Raw genomic sequence first — 14,591 nt, 5'->3', positions numbered from 1 at the left:
CTTTCTTTCTCGTTTTTTTTATTAAGCTTTGGCAATATTTCTTTTCATCTCATTGTCACGATCATCATACCTGTATAGCTTCTCCAAAATAATCGTAATCCGAGTAGGATTAACAATGACACTACATGTCTTAGGTATGTTTGATAGCTTTACACAGATACGGCACAACCAAAAAATAATTATTACCAAAAATATCATGGACTTTTAGCTCCAAGGACCTTCCCAAAACTTCTGTCAATCTTTGTGAGAATCTCAACAAACTTTCGAGCAATGTGGAAATTGTGGCAATCTAGAACAGGTGCATACCCATTTCCAATCTGACTGGGATGGTTCATGATAATAACTTGAGAGATAAATTTTGCAGCTTCCTAATTGGCATGGTTATTCTTAGATGTTGAGGCCACAAGCCCACACTCAAGATACTTGATAGCCACATTTGTTACGTTGAAGCCAACATTGTCACCCGAAAGTGCCTCACAAAGGGCCTCATGATGCATCTCAACAGATTTGACCACTTTTTTAGTCCAATTGGAGCAGAGGTAACAACCATCTTAGGCTTGATAATACCCATTTTGACTCACTCAACAAGTACCATTCCAATGTGATCTTATACACATCCTACAATGGCAGGGGGAGGGGCTTATCGGAGGGTCTCTAGGGCTCTAAAATCATGTCAAGATCCTCAAGGAGGGTGGGACCCTTATACCAATCAAGACTAGAGGATCTCTTAATCATGTTGTTTCCCTTGAACTTAGATGATATGGGAGCAAAAGTAATCTTGTCTGGGTTGTATTCTACTTTCTTCAGATAGGCAGACACTTCGTTTATGATTTCATCATATCAGGTGTTGGAGAACTTTGGAGTTGTGGCATCCATCTTGTCACAACAATAAATCATTTTGCTTCAGCCCAAGAGTAAAAGTCAACAAGACATGCTCACAGTTTTGTCCATCCTTGGAGATGCCATCTTCAAAACCTCGAGTTGTGGGTTCACTAATCAAGACCACACATTTAGCCTACGAGGTTCTAGTAATCATGTTCTTGATGAAGTCACAATGACTGGGTGTATAAAAAGTAGTGCATTAATATTTTGTGGTCTCAGATTTCCACAAGGAAATATCAATGGTAATACCACTCTCACACTTAACCTTCCTTTTGTCGAGCACCCATACATACGTCTTGAGAAACCTCTTGTTCATCTCAGCTCCTTCCTTCTTTGGCCTCTCTATGACATGCTTGTCAATCCCACCAAGCTTGTAGATGAGATGTCCAATGGTAGTGGCCTTTGTAGAGTCGACATGGTCAATGACCACAATGTTGATGTGAGTCTTTTCCTTTCCCATGGCTACTATACATATGTTGCAAGATTACCCCAAAGTGCTCCTTCTACTTGCAGTAGAAACATTGTGCAAGATCTAGATGAGGAATTCATGTCCTCTTTATGGCCTCCGGCCCATCGACAACAGCTTTCCATGCTCTTATAGGCTCCCATCTAGTTCCTTCTTTCATTTCAAGATGATGATTCAGATTCTCTTGTCACTTTTCTTGTCTATGCTCCAGCTCTTGTGTTGCCTCTCCTAGTCCCTGTTCTTTTGCTTCTTATGCTAGGCAAGCATTCAAAGAGATGCCATCTTCGTGTGCATGATGGAAAAAAAGGGGTAATAAAAGTGTAAGAATGTGCAAAAAAGGGGGGGGGGGGGGGGGGGGGGCTCCATGTTAGAGTTTTGTCATCTCAAGTGAGCTGCCTAAATTTGTAATCCAATTATTTATTTTGGTTTTTAGGTGTTTATTTTACTTATTTGTCAAAGTTTGGGTAGGGCTATTTATTGAGGTGGGTATATACGTGATCCCTTGCTCCCATTGTATTATCATTCAATTATTCATTGCCAAGGTTGATTGGTTCAGGGGTCTCTCTCTCTCTCTCTCTCTCTCTCTCTCTCTCTCTCTCTCTCTCTCTCTCTCTCTCTCTCTCTCTCTCTCTCTCTCTCTCTCTCTGTGACAACCATGTCTTTCATGGCCCTTCTCCGGCCTACCCAAAGACTCATTTTATGTAAATAGTGTTGGCATGTCTGAGCTAAGAAAATCCACATAGCACTGCCAGAGGCGGCATTGTTGTACTAGTAGAGATAATATTGGTTAGGGTCGGGTGCAACCTCTAAGATAATATATTGTTTGTTTACACACCTCCTTCGATCATGTTGTCCAAGCTCCTCCGAGAACTTCATATGTGGAAAACGGACATTGCATGAAAAAATAACAAAAGAATGTAGAGCACTATACAAGAAGATTTCCAATGAACATAAGAATGTGTCAATAAAGAGGACAATGATTAAATCTTTTCCTTACATGATTGGACTAGCAACAAACATAGCATTTTCACATTGAATGCACCCAAAGAGAAATGAAATTTTGAAATGCCATCACCACCCATCACCATCATGATTAAAATAATGAAAAATGTACTTTATTGAATTAGTAGAGTAATTCCAATATCTTTTGTAAAACTATTAAAATAATATCAAGATATCTCAAGAAATAATGAGCATTGATACTCCAAGGAGAGAGTTTCAATATTTTATAGTTTTTTTCCCATATGATTTATGAGTGTGTGATAAAGTGAAGGGGGACCTTAAGAAGCCCATTTGAGAGTCCAAAATTTCCCTAATGTCAATAGGGGCCAGTAAGTGAGGCGTAGATGAGGTGTGTTTCTCAATAAGACCTTACGTGCATGTTGGGTACTCTAGCTGAAGTTACACATAATTAGTGCAAGGATTCCATGGTGTCTTGCATGGATTCATTGACACCTTCACAATTCATCCAATATGCATTGTATAGGAGCTCCACATTTACATTTCATTGGCAGTTATCTCATTAATGAGGAAAATAACAATATGTTTCCATGACAAGAAGGTGGTGTCAATCTTCCCCTTATCCATCTTTGTGTGAGCTCACCTTCTTGAGAAACACTAAGTCAAGAACCTAGGTGCTATGAAAATGATATATCTCCCATATAGATGTAGAAGATGATTTAACAAGGAATTCACAAACCTACATGTGAGGGTGCTCCACTAAATTTTTCATAATCCACCTATCAAAATCAATATGGGTAATGCCTAAAGCTATTATGTGTTGATATTAGGGTGCTAGGAGATCAAAGCATGCATATCCTCGCAAATGGAGTAGTGGGTATTTGGTGGACACAGTGGACTAACACGCAAAAGGTGGATGTACACCAAACCTTGTTGTACTCACTCATTTTTTCAAAAGAAGTGGTGTAATTTTGCTAATAAGGATTCTCAATTGTAATATATTTTGTCATACCCTCTTAGCCTCTCTGAGTCTGCACCCCTTGTAAGTGGCCGAATGGCCATGGGAAAGTTCCCTTAGTTCTTAAGTCACAACCCTTATCATTAGCTTGAAAGAGTATTGGACGTTTACTATGAGAGCCTCTTGCTGCTACAATTTGTAATCCATTTTTCTCCTTATCTGGTCATCAGAATTCATTTCAAAATAGCACATTGTGTTCCTTGTCTCTTAGGCTCTACAATGTAAGTGTAATCATTCTCGATTCTATTGTGGTTCACGAAGTCTTTCTTGTGAGTAAATTCAATGATTTGAGGGGTCTTAAATGGTTGTGTTTTGATGTTTTGACCATGGATAAGTATTTCTACATTTAAGGGGGACCTTTTCGTGTAGTTCTGTTTCAGTTTTTTGCACATATTTTGTGATGGATCATGATTTATGTACCTTCCCAGATGGCTTCAAGACTTGGTAGGATTGTACCCTTACGTGTTCTAACACCTCTTCTTAAGTTTCTTTGCATTCCGAACTCGTTTGGATGCTGAAAAGGCGTGATAACCAGTGAGATCGGACATAGACTGATTTACTGATTAGGAAGTGGTTGATTTGCTTTTGCCATAGTATGAATAGCCCTTTGAGTTCAATTTGGTGAGATTGACACTCTCATTAATTCTCTGTGGCCCATCCTGAGTCGCTTACTTGCATATTGAAATTATGTTAGTACCAAAATGCTATGCTGTAGACGTCGATCGCGGGCGACCCACTAACATTGACATCATTGCCAGGGAAGTCGATCCTTAGGTGGTGAGTGACTCAGTTGTATGAAAAATCCCTTCCAAAGCTTTTGACACCCATTTTGTTTACATAGACAGTAAAGCATCTAGACGTAGGTTTAGTGCTTAGTAGAGATTGGATTCTGAGACTAGCCAGTGCTACTCCTTATGAGCAAAGAAAGTTGTGTGTGAAGTACAAGAGAGTATTTTGTTCTTTAATTTTCCCATGCTTGGAAAGGACTGTTTCACCACACACTTCATTGTCGTTTCTGCACTATTAGATTCATTTATGTTTGTGCATCTGTTTCAGTTTATAAGAGTAAATTAAGTAATAATTTCCACCATCAATTTGGGCCAAAAGGATCAGGGAAAAAACTGTCCAAAACCTTATTTTCGTGCCGAAGACCATAACTGTGAAAAGTTGTAAAATTGATGGTCAAAGCCTCAAACCTGAACCAAACCCAACAAAACTTGCAAAAAGGGGATATACAATCTTGGTAGAGACAAGCTGTGCAGAAATTTTCTAGCTTGCCTATCAAACATGGATTGCGATCCATGTACCTTTTAGGCAAAGTGAGCATACATTGTTTCCTTTGCTTAGAATAGACTCACAAGCATCAGAACCTTGAGTTTGGCCAGAATTGAAATGCTAAACAATCTTTTAAATCAAGAAATTGGGTTAAGCAGAGAAAAACCTTGATGAAAATTGAGAAAATTTGGAGAAGCTGAATTTTTATTTGTCCAAATTCAAAAAGGGGTGAGAATTGGGATGGACTAGAAGCAAGGAACCAGCAGGAGAAAAAATCATGACTAGATGTTTCCCAACATGGATCGCAATCCAAGTTTCTGGTAGACATTTGTAAGTGAAATTTGATCAATGCACTCCTGAGAACTAAGGGAACAACTTTTCCCAATGGAGCCATAGCAAAAAAGTGAAAAAAACTGATCAAAATACCCAAAAAAAGAGTTGTTTGCAAGAAAATCGCAAAGCAGACACAAAATCTTGCTTTTGAGTTGGAAAAAGTGGGTCAAATCCAAAAAAATTAGGGAAGAGCGTCACCATACCCTCTATCACAAACTCACCAAAGGTCATGCCAAAATCTTGCCAAATATGTATCGCGATCCATGTACCTTTTCGGAATTTTGAGCTGATAATTGGCAGGTAGAAAAGTGATAACATTTGAAGTACCTTCTCCCAAAGAACTCTTATAAAAAAAGGTCAAAAGGTAGGCCAAAACGACATAAAATAGATCAAGGGAGAAACCAATAAAATAGACCCTAAAATTTATTTTTGGTTGACCTAAAAAACTCCAAAACACTTAAAAATTATATAGCCAGCATCATTAGACCAAGGACTAGCTTTGTGTCAAGTTTCGGTACATTCTAGCACTGAGGTGTATGGATCGCGATCCACGTTCCTCTGACACAATTTGATACCAAATTTGCACCATAGCTAGAGGACATCAGAGGGAGTCTAGTGGCCCTTTCAAAACTGAATTTGGATATTAAAAACCAAACAAAAAGCCCAAAACTGCCAAGAACGCTAGCAAAGTGTCAGAATTGACCTAATTTTCAATCCAGGGGTCCATTTTCAAAAAATTTGATTGCATAGTGTCTACCAATCATGCTAAATCTAATGGTACCAAGAAAAGTCAATTTGACTTCCCAACATGGATCGCGATCCATGTTTCTTTGAGTCAGAATAAAAGTAGAATTCTACCACACACAGAGGTAGTCCACAAGAACGTAATGGATTTTTCAAAATTGAAATTGGACCTAAATTGTTGATGTTGTGAGTAAAAGTGTGTGCTATTGAAAAAACTCGTTAATTTTTGTCGATTGAAAGCTAGAACTAACAGGAATGGATGTAAACTCACAGCTATCAAGTATTTTTTGACAGATTGCACGTACTAGAGAATACAACCCAACAAGTAAGATCAAAACGGGGAATTTAGGCTAGCTAATGAGGTAACCCGGTTTGGATTCTGCAATACCAGTTCTTCATGAATTTTCAATCAAGAAGATTTTACAATAATAGGAATCCCAGCATCATAGACCAAGCAAGCAATCACTTAGTTGAAGGTAGCGTGAATCAAAGACCACTGCATCCTTTAGAACCCATTCTAGAGGAAATATTTTTTGACACCTCGTCAAAAAGATCATACAGCCTAATGATTGAGGACTTGAATAAGTTAAACCCTAAGGAAACAATTTCCATGGGGGTGGGTCCTTCTCAACTTGCATCCGACGTAAAATTATTGTACTTGAAGTTTCAATTTGGAAATGTGCTTAAGGCCAAAAGCTATAAGGATGGAATAGACCGCTACTATGGTAAGTTGGAAAATAAGCCAAGCGAGCTCAGAGACCTTGCAGATGTGGATTATGACGGGGATAGTTATTTCAACAGAGGGAAAGGATGTACTTAGTGGTTCACAACCCCTTTATTGTGGACAAATGGGGATGACTGGCACCAAGGACAAGATAGATGAAGATCTAGCAGATGAACCACCCAAAATGGATAAGCAAAATGCGACGCTCAGATGCACCAATGAGACAGAGCGGATTAATATAGAAAACACTTACGTGGGGCTATATAAATTCAATAATGGGGAACGAACACTTTATTATAGATGTGATGAACCCCATATCAAGGGACTGATTCAACGCAAAAAACTATATGTTTTTACTCTCACAAAGGGGAGAAGTATTTAGGTGGTCATAATGGACAAGTATGGCAAAAAATACTCTCCTATGGATCATAAGGAGTCAGAACAATATACATATTTTGGGAGACCACTCCACCAATACTATGTAAATCCAAAAGAAGTGAAAACCACGACTACTCATACGAGACCAAAAACTGGGCATGTAAGTCGAGTGAGAAACAGAATGGAAGATTCTTTTGGACGTGAACGATTTCCGAGCACAGAGCCTATGGGATCAATGGGGTCTAGGGCTTCTATGAACACACATAGGGGCTGTGTGGCACCTGACGTAACTTACACAACTACAATCCCTCCAACTATTACACGAAATCAACTTGATGAATGTATAACAGATAGGATACCAATTATAGTGCCGAGGGGAGACTATGAACCTAGAGATACCACACCAGGAGAACTAGGGGGTGGTGACGATGGTTGGGGAGTCCAAACACATGCGACCATCTCAAGTAGAAAAATGTGTACCCAAAAAGTATAGTGGATTGGGAGATTTGTATGCCCATGTTTTGATCTTCAAACAAGTATTGAAGGTGGAACAGGTAATTGATTTCAATACTCAATATGAAGGTTTTGGGTTGACTTTAGAAGGAATTTCTTTGACTTAGTTTCAACCTTTAAACAGCCTAGAATTCCCAAGTATTGAGCAACTTCTCCAAGAGTTTGCTGAGGAATCTCAAAGAGAGGAATTAAGCATAATATTGTATGCCATATCTATGCATTTAGACAAAAAGAGAAGGAAAAGGTGAAGGAAGCCTCACTTCATTTCAAAGCTACACATAGAAAGATGCCCTACTAGAGAACTACCTCACGATGAGAGACTGTGAGTTCTTTTCATAGAAGGATTACAAAATGACACTCTCAAAAAAGACTTGCACTTAAATGCATGTGTTACTTTTGAGCAAGTCACGAAAGAGGCGTTGTATTTGGTAGACAATTGCAAGGCATATGGAGAGGTGACACAGACACAGACCAAGGGATCATTAGCACCTCTTCAACCACTAGTGAGTCCACAATGAAGCTGGGTGGGCAAAACCCAACTGTGACAGATGTTGATCAGATGATCAAGGAAGTGATCTGAAGGATGAACCAAGGAAACAAGACGAACTCAAACACACGACAACCATCCACCCAAAAATGTGACACGTGTGGAGGAGATCATGCAACTCAGTGGTGCAACCTTCAATAGAGGCTAGGAGTAAACGTACCATGTGTACTGAAGTGGTGTGCTACTGAACAAAAATGGACAAACCATGAACCCCACAAAGGTTTCTATAATAGAAAATATATTAGAGAGAGACAATAGGGCAACATGGAGGGCAAAATTTTCCACCCCCTCCAGGATACCAAGTAGGGCCAAATAACGCAATCCAAGGACAAGAAAAACCTCAACATATGTTGGGGCATCAATCTCCTTTACCCCAGGAAAACAAGGCCATGGTAAGGATATCTCAACCTATAGAAGCACCTTATGATCAGAGTATGGTCCAGGTAGTTTCATACTAAAAAGATTTAAACAATACCTATGAGATGGGGTTTGACGAGAATGCATATACTTTGGAGGGACAAATTCCATGGATGGTTCTTGAAGAGATGTTAGAGCCCTCATACATAGCACAACCAACAAAAAACCATTACTTGGTAGATGAAAATATGCTTATTTTCATGGCAAACCAAAACTACAAACCTAGGGGATATCCTCCTAGAACAGGAGAACCAATGGGGACCCCACAAGCTTCTCCGCCACCTATAGGACCATGCTATGAATGCAGCGGTGATCATTGGGCAAGGATTTGTCCACACAAAGGAGAACGAATCAAATTTTTTGGGTTTTGTGAGGGGTATGCACATGACCATCTCATTCCACATTGTTCAAAAAACCCTGATAACAAAGGGAAAGCAACCATGAACAAAATCAGAATCATACCAAGCTAAAGTGGATCAGAAACAGAATCAACCACTCCGAAAAATGCAGTAACGAGAGCCCAAGCACATGAGGCTGCAAGGAACGCCCCAATCAACAACAAAGATAGAATATTTGTCTGTTAAAACCCCTAAGAAATCCTGGAAGGCAAGATGAGACAAGATAAAACCAAAAGAGAGAAAGAAAAAACAGCTTTGGAAACCAAATTAATGCAAATAGAGGAAGAGTTGAGGATGAAAAGAGACCTTAAGGAAAAAGGAAATGTATCAAAGCCATCAACAATACTGGGAGGTTTTGTCTTGGTGGACAAGGTCTTTGAACACTTGGACACGATCTTAAAAGATTACGATGCTAGATTAAAGCCTAACCAAACCCAGGAGGATAGGTGGATAACGTACCCTCACCAAGGTATGAAAAGGAGAGGTTAAAGATGTGCAAGGAGCTCATCCAAGCTTCTCAAGCGCTTATGGAACCACCACTTCCGACTGCTCCAAAATTTGAGGTGTTAATTCACAAAAAAATTCAAGAGTTGAAGGAACGTGGAATTGAAGATGGAGACCAAACAGATTCTATAAAGGAAACGCCATTGGATACAAGGATAGTAGCCAATACAACAGATGGAATGTATTCACAAGCACCTTTGCCAAATTTTGAGGTGGAAGAACAATGGCCATAGTATTTGTGGGAGCATATCAGAAACAGAAAAGATGGAAGTGTAACGCTTTAGTCAGTACCGATCACAGAGATCCACCTTGAGCATGAGCTCTACCCAAATGATATCTGATCACTGTATGGTGATGCAGGTATAGAGATGTCTAAAGACAACAAACCTCAACCATTGAAGGCTTTACCTTCATTTACTGGCAACCATGAAACAAGATCAGATGTAAAGAAAGTACCATCTCAATGGAAGGCTAATCTTAAGATGATGGATACCAAAACTCTTCATGAGCTGATGACATCCCTATCCGTTGTACGCTAACTCTATCAGAGTTAGTGCACATAACACCTCACCTTTGGGCAGAGGTGGAAAAAAATTGGAGAAAATAGGGCTGGTAATTCTGCCACCAAATGCTTCTCCAAAAACATTGAATACCCAAATCTCAAAACAAGCTAAACATGAGCCAGTTCTAGTGAACAAGGTAGGAGATTATTGTGAAGGAGAAGAAGGAAATACTACCGTGCCCGTGAAGTACAAAGATGTGAAGTTGATAGCAATATTGTATAGTGGAGCCAGAATAGCCATAGCCACCAAAGCAATGTGGAAAAAATGGAGAAAACCTGCTCCAAAAAACTAGAATGAAACTTCAATTAGCAAATGGGTATCTAGAGAGACCTATTGGCATTTTGGAGAAAATAGTAGTAACCTCTTGCGGAATTGCATATGAATACATGTTCACCATTATGAATTTCAATGAGAGTAGCAATTTTGATACCATATTGGGCATACCATTTTTGCGCCAACTCAAAATGGTACCAGATTGCGGTTACAAATACATCTTTCTAAGAAACAAGGATGCCACTACAAAAATCAGTGTCATTGACCATAGCTATAAAGATGTGGAACAAACCCTAGGAGAGGAGCTAAACTCCACAACTGACCAAGAAGGAGAAATCCCAGCTTGGCTACAAAACAAAGCTCACAATTGGATTGGTGAAACTTTTGAGGGTGGTAGTTTAAAGAAAGATGATTGAATTCATGATAGGTCAACACAAGACGAGGCATATGTACCATAACCATTTCCAGAAGAGATGTTTGAACCTATTGGATGGCAACAGATACTGGCCACTCTTGATGTATGTGTGAATGAGGTGACTATGACAAAATTCTGTGATGAGGAAGGATATGATATCATTTCATTTGAGATGATGAGTGTCACTCTAAATTCAAAATTAGAATTGGAAGTCACAGGGAAGAAGTTGCAGATTGTCAACGCATAGTGGATGAGATCTCACTAAGGGACCTTGACCAAACGGATGAAGAAGAATTCCAGGACTCCACGGATAAGCTGTTAGAGGACAACACAAACAAAGATCTTTCTGGTAGCTCAGATCAGAACATCAAATGGAAGGTTTGACAAGTGATCTACTATGATTTTTCAAACCAAAATCCTCAAAAATAGCATAGATATCAGAATAAACGCGCGAACAAACAAAACAAGATGAAGGAATACTCAGTACCTCTGTTAGCCAACAAAACGTAGTACTTAAGATTGGTTGAAGCAACCGATTGCCTCAAACATGGGATATCAAAGAGATAGATGAAACCTGACTCAGACAAAACAAAAATGAAAAAGAAGAACAAACAAAAATCATTAACAAAGAGCTTTCCGAAAAACCAACGAAGTTGTCCAAAACCAAGTGCAAAAAGAAGTTCAATGAATTGAAACGAGCTTTGAACGAAGTTTGGACAACAAAAATGGAAACTGATGAGGAATCAAACAATGATAAATTTGATGCACTTTCCCACTACAGGAAGTACAATATTCAAGATAGAAAAATTGTAGTGCAGAAACCCAAACCAGACCCAAAAGATCTTGGAACTTCATATGATGGGCCTGAAAAATCCAAATGCATAAACTTAGCAAAACCAAGTGATGAACCTAAACAGAAATACATTGCCATGGACCTCACCGAAGAAGAAGAGCGACTTTTGATAGATACACTCAGACGGTATAAAGATGTGTTTTCTTGGTCATACAACGACCTAAGTAGATCTAGAGATCTTTTAGCACATGATACCCCTTAAAAGTGATGCCAGACCATGCAGACAACGTCCTTATACATACAATGAGATTTTTGCCAAGAAAATTAAGGAAGAGATAGAAAAACGGAAGGATGTGGAGTTTGTCTACTAGATTGAACATATTGATTGGGTGTCCCCAATTGTGGTAGTACCCAAAAAGAATGGAAAATTGTGTGTTTGTGTAAACCTCAAACAGGTAAATACTACCACCATCAGAAACAACTATCCACTACCAATAACAGATCATGTTATTGAGAGAGTTGCAGGGAAGGAGGCCTATAGTTTTCTAGATGGGTTCTCATGTTACAACTAGTTAACCACATCAAAGCAGAAGATCATCATAAGACAACTTTTGAAATAAAGTGGGGCATATTTGCATACAGGGAAATGCCTTTCGGTCTGACCAATGCACCTGCCATTTTTCAAAGACTAATGAGTCATGCATTTAAGGAATATCTCAAACAATTTTAAGAGATATACATGGATGATCTCTATGTTCATTATCACCTGAGATTTTTTCACATAATGCATCTAGGGAAAGTCTTCAAAAAGTGAAAAACTTATCATATTTTCTTAAACCCTAAAAAATGTGTCTTCATGGTAAGACAAGGTAGAATTTTGGGCCACATTGTGTCCAAAAACAGGATTTCCAATGATGAAGAAAACATACAAATAATTATCGCACTACTGAGACAAACAAAAATGAAAGAAGTGCAGGCATTTATGGGACATTGTGGGTACTACAGGTGCTTCATATACATGTATGCTATAATAGCTAAGCCGTTGTATGCCCTCATTGCAAAATTTGAATGGACAGAAAAATGCAAGCACGATTTTTCACAAATTGAAGCAACAACTAATTTCTGCTCCAATTTTGCAATTCCCTGACTGGAGCAAGTTCTTTCACGTTCATGTTGATGCATCACCCTATGCCATAGGATGCATATTAGCCCAGCCAAGAGAGAAGAAAATGGATTTTCCCATTTTCTACTCTACTCGAGAGTTGAACAACACGAAGAAAAAGTATACCACTACAAAAAGAGAAGGTCTAGCAATGATATATGTTGTCAAAAAATTAGACACTACCTTCTTGCAAACAAGTTTGTTTTCTTCGTAGATCACCAAGAACTGTTATATCCGGTAAACAAACCTTGCAACACTCGAAGGATTGTTTGCTAGTTTATACTTTTTCTTGAGTTGACTTTGTAGTAGTTGTAAAAAAAGAGGACTACACACACACACGAGCAGATCATCTTTCTAAACTGTTCCATGGGAAAGCACCTGAAGATATTGATGATCTTCCAGATTCGTACTTGTTAAAAATTGAAATGGTTATGAGGTGGATTGAAGAGGTCATCCCTCTACTCATGATCGGATCGTTACAGGTAGAAAGACAACCATCAATAATACATCAAATAAGAAATCTCCAGCTTTTAGCAAGACGACTATACAAGCATGATAAGGATGGGATTTTGAGATTATGTGTATAGCTAGACGAATACAAATAGTACCTCAAACACGCTCATATACAAACTATAGAGTTTCATAGTGGAGAAATGCAAACCTACCAAAGACTAAAGAGACTAGAACCTACTCGCAAAAAATGGAACATCCATACTTATGTAAAATCATGTGATATCTATACAAAGCAACCTCCAGTGGAACACACCACCCTATTCTGAGTAGTACAAGGACCCAAATGGAGTACTCGCATAACTGAGTATTTAAAAAACAAGACCTACCCAGAGGGATGGGGTAATGCACAAATGAGAACTATAGCAGAAGAAGAAAAACATTATCTACTAATTTCCAACCAACTGTATAGGCGGGGAAAGGACGAAAAACTACGGCTATGTGCTACATAAAGTGAATATTTCTATATCCTAGAACAAGCACACTTGGGCCAGCCAGAGGGACATTTCTCTGTTGATAAAACAAGAAAGCTAGTACTTCACTCAAGTATATGGTGGCCAACCCTATTTAGGGATGCAGAGGATGTGATGAATGTCAACGCACAAAACAAACCCTACAAAGAGATGAAATGCCATTAAGGTCAATGATGGGAGTACGCGCTTTTTCCAAAGGGGGCATCGACTTTATTGGCCCCATAATACCTCCTACATGTAGGTTGCACGCACAATACATCATAGTAGCAACAGATTACATGACCAAATGGGCAGAAGCAAAGGCAACATAGAAAAATAATACACGGACTACAGCTCAGTTCCTTTTTGAACATATCTTTACCATATATGGTCTACCCATTGAAATAGTGAGCAATAGGGGAACACACTTCCTGAAAAATATCATTGAAAGGTTACTTGATGAATTCATAATCATCCATCGCAAATCAGCACCTATTACCCACAAGCTAACGAACAAGATGAGAGCACCAATAAAATCTTATACATAGTGCTCACCAAAATAGTCAGTGACTCAAGAAATGATTGGGATCAAAAGCTACACTGCATTATGGGCTTACAGAGTAGCTTTTAAAACTTCCATTGAGACGATTCCTTTTAACCTTGTGCTTGGGATTAATGCAATTCTACCCATGTAATTATTAATTAAAACACTACGAGTCGTAACACAATTAGGATGGACCAGACACGAGCTATCGGAGAGACTAGATATCGTGGAGAAATTGGATGAAACCAAAGTAAGAGCAGTAGCCGAGATATATGCTCAGAAAAGACAAATGAAAGCTTTCCATGATCAACATGTGATTAGCAAGGAATTCCAAGAAGGGGGTTATGTTTTAATGTATACCCTCAAACAACACTCCAAAAAATTCAAAAAGCGAGGATGGGACCTTTTGTAATACATGATATATCACAAAGTGGTGCCATCAAGCTTGCAGCATTGGTAGGAGATGAGATGCCTAATTGGATGAGTGGCTACGGATTAAAGAAATATCTTCTTTTTGCTGACACCAGAAGAACTCCAAACAATTCATGCAGCAGCTCAGTGCAGAAGTCAAGCCCATGACATTCACGAGCAGGCACAGCAAGAAGTCGAGCCCATGACATTCAGGAGCAGGCACAGCAAGAATTCGAGCCCATGACACTCAGGAACAGGCACAGCAAGAAGCCAAAATCAGAATATTAAAGTGGAAGGAACAAGCATACC

The 14,591-nt window shown here is 39.0% G+C and overlaps 1 pseudogene; it reads right to left on the bottom strand.

Moving 5' to 3' along the window:
• Nucleotides 1-1,081: 1,081 nt before the first annotated feature.
• On the bottom strand, nt 1,082-1,342 carry LOC147463871 (elongation factor 1-alpha pseudogene; annotated as a pseudogene).
• Between the last annotated feature and the right edge of the window lie 13,249 nt (nt 1,343-14,591).

The sequence above is a fragment of the Adiantum capillus-veneris genome, chromosome 2, assembly GCF_014529385.1.
Source record: "Adiantum capillus-veneris isolate H3 chromosome 2, ASM1452938v2, whole genome shotgun sequence".
NCBI classification, from domain to species: Eukaryota; Viridiplantae; Streptophyta; class Polypodiopsida; order Polypodiales; family Pteridaceae; genus Adiantum; species Adiantum capillus-veneris.
The sequence above is the reverse complement of the archived record's forward strand: the minus strand, read 5'-3'. Positions and strand labels throughout refer to the sequence as shown.